The 3,133-nt window shown below is 39.4% G+C and overlaps 1 non-coding gene across 1 annotated transcript; it reads right to left on the reverse strand.

The window, feature by feature from the left end:
• Positions 1–721: 721 nt before the first annotated feature.
• TRNAD-GUC (transfer RNA aspartic acid (anticodon GUC)) lies at positions 722–793 on the reverse strand. Its single transcript has one exon. It is a non-coding gene; the product is annotated as a tRNA-Asp (tRNA).
• Positions 794–3,133: the final 2,340 nt, after the last annotated feature.

The raw sequence follows: 3,133 nt of genomic DNA on the forward strand, positions 1-3,133 counted from the left end.
GCATAACTAGCACTGCCAAATCAATTAGTTAAATTGTGACTTTTGATCATAAAATTTGACTTAATTTTTCAGTTCAAATAAATTCATTAATAAACATTTCAAAAGCTATTACAGAAAGCTCTGGAAGGATGATTGCATTTTAAATGGATTAATAAAACCAGTCAAATCACAATTAAATAATGCAGATATAATTTATTCATTTTACTAGATTAAACAAATAGGAATAAACCTATACACATTTCTCATCATTTAAATTGTAATGATGCAATGTAATATGTGGTAAAATATAACTATACATTAAAATATGGGCTTCCCAGATGGAGCTAGTGGTAAAGAACCTGCCTGCCAGTGCAGGAGATGTAAGGGATATGGCTTCAGTCCTTAGGTTGAGAAGATCTCCTAGAGGAGGGTATGGCACCCACTCTAGTATTCTTACCTAGAGAATCCCATGGATCGCGGAGCCTGGTGGGCTACAGTCCATTGGGTTGTAGAGTTGGACACAACTGAAATGACTTAGCACGCATGCACACATATTAAAAAATAATGAAGGAAGAGTAACTAATTAAAAGTAATTAAAAGCATGATAAGTTAAGTCGCTCAGTCGTGTCCGACTCTTTGCGACCCCCTGAACTGTAGCCCACCAGGCTTCTCCGTCCATGGGATTCTCCAGGCAAGAATACTGGAGTGGGTTACCATTTCCTTCTCCAAAAGGGTGTGTTGCCTCCCCGTCGGGGAATCGAACCCCGGTCTTCCACATGACAGGCGGGGATACTCACCACTATACTAACGAGGACGGCAAATGATATTTCCTTAGTATTGAAAACTGGTTATCAGCTTTCGCTATAAAGTAAAAAATCATAGACACTACTTCAAAAATAACTCTGTTCATGTCATATATATCATAATCAAAATAGCCCTGTGTTTAATGGGAGAGAACAGCATATGAAGCTAAAAAATCTATTTGGCCCAGCATCTAGGAAGTAAATCTTTATAGCAGATAGCAAATATTACATACATCATGAAACAAAGTAAGATGATGATTGAATGTAATCTGAATATATAGTTCACGACATAATCAAATTATATGTTTTAATTTACTGCATAGCAGAATGTATATGTATATAACACATATATAGCAGAATGAATTTAAAATAAATCACTTTGCCTTTCAGTCCCCTGGTTTCACCCAGTGTGTTTCGAAGAATCTGATGCTCTATGAAATATTCTAATTATATTAAAAGAATTGGAGCACTCTTTGACATAAATCACAGCAAGACCCTCTATAACCCACCTCCTAAAGTAATGGAAATAAAAACAAAAACAAACAGATGGGACCTAATTAAACTTAAAAGCTTTTGCACAGTGAAGGAAAGTATAAACATGGTGAAAAGACAACCCTCAGAATGGGAGAAAACAATAGTGAATGAAACAACTGACAAAGAATTAATCTCCAAAATGTACAAGCAGGTCATTCAGCTCAATACCAAAAAAAACCCAAAAAACTCAATCAAAAAGTGAGCAGAAGGCCTAACCAGACATTTTTCCAAAGAAGACACACAGGTGGCTAATAAACATATGAAAAGATGCTAGCACAACATTGGTCATTATTAGAAAAATGTAAATCAAAACTGTAACGAGTTATCACCTCACACCAGTCAGAATGACCATCATCAAAAATCTACAAACAATAAATGCTGGAGAGGATGTGGAGACAAGGGAACCCTCTTCCCTGTTGATGGGAATGCAAACTGATATAGTCACTGTGAACAGTATGGAGATTCCTTAAAAAACTAGCAATAAAACTGCCATATGATCCAAGAATCCCATTACTGGGTATATACCCTGAGGAAACCAAAATTGAAAAATACACATGAACCTCCAGTGTTCACTGCAGCACTATTTACAACAGCTAGGACACGGAAGCAACCTAAATGCTCATTGACAGATGAATGGATAAAGAAGTTGTGGTACATACACACAATGCAATATTACTCAGCCGTAAAAAGGAATGTGTTTGACTCAGTTCTAATAAGGTGGATGAACCTAGAGCCTATTATACAGACTGAAGTAAGTCAGAAAGAGAAAAACAAATACCGTATATTATCACATAAATATGGGCTTCCCTGTTGGCTCAGATGGTAAAGAATCCACCTGCAATGCAGGAGACCTGGGTTCAATCCCTGTGTTGAGAAGATCCCCTAGAGGAGGACATGGCAACTTACTCCAATATTCTTGCCTGGAGAATCCCCATGCACAGAGGAGTCTGGAGGTCTATAGTCCATGGGGTCACAAAGAGTCAGACACGACTGAGTGACTAAGCACACAATGCATAAATATGGAATCTAGAAAGATGGTACTGATGAACCTATTTGCATGGCAGTAATGGAGACACAGATATAGACAACAGAATTATGGACACAGTGGGGGAAGGAGAGGGTGGGGCAAATGGAGAGAGTAGCCGGGAAACATATACATTACCGTATGTAAAATTAGACAGTCAGTGGAAATTTGCTATACAATGCAGGGAGCTCAAATTCAGTGCTCAGTGATAAGCTAGAGGGGTGGGATGGGATGGGAGGTGGGAGAGAAGTTCAAGAGGGAGGGAATATACATATACCTATGGAGAAGGCAATGGCACCCTACTCCAGTACTCTTGCCTGGAAAATCCCATGGACGGAGGAGCCTGGTAGGCTGCAGTCCATGAGGTCGCAAACAGTCGGACGCGACCGAGCGACTTCACTTTCACGTTTCACTTTCATGCATTGGAGAAGGAAATGGCAACCCACTCCAGTGTTCTTGCCTAGAGAATCCCAGGGGCAGTGGAGCCTGGTGGGCTGCCATCTCAGGAGTTGCACAGAGTCGGACACGACTGAAAAGACGTAGCAGCAGCAGCAGCATGGCTGATTCATGTTGATATATGGTAGAAACCAACGCAATATTTTTAAGTAATTATCTTCCAATTAAAAATAAAGTTTTAAAAAAGAAAAAAAACATTAGTGTCACTACACCAAGCAGTACTGCTTCACTCTTTGACAGTGCTTTTGTTTCCAGCTAATAAAATCTGATGTAAGTGTTAGTCACTCAGTTATGTCCACCTCTTTGTGACCCCGTGGATTGTAGCCTGCCAGGATCC

Source organism: Ovis canadensis, chromosome 12 (genome assembly GCF_042477335.2).
Source record: "Ovis canadensis isolate MfBH-ARS-UI-01 breed Bighorn chromosome 12, ARS-UI_OviCan_v2, whole genome shotgun sequence".
Taxonomy (NCBI): Eukaryota; Metazoa; Chordata; class Mammalia; order Artiodactyla; family Bovidae; genus Ovis; species Ovis canadensis.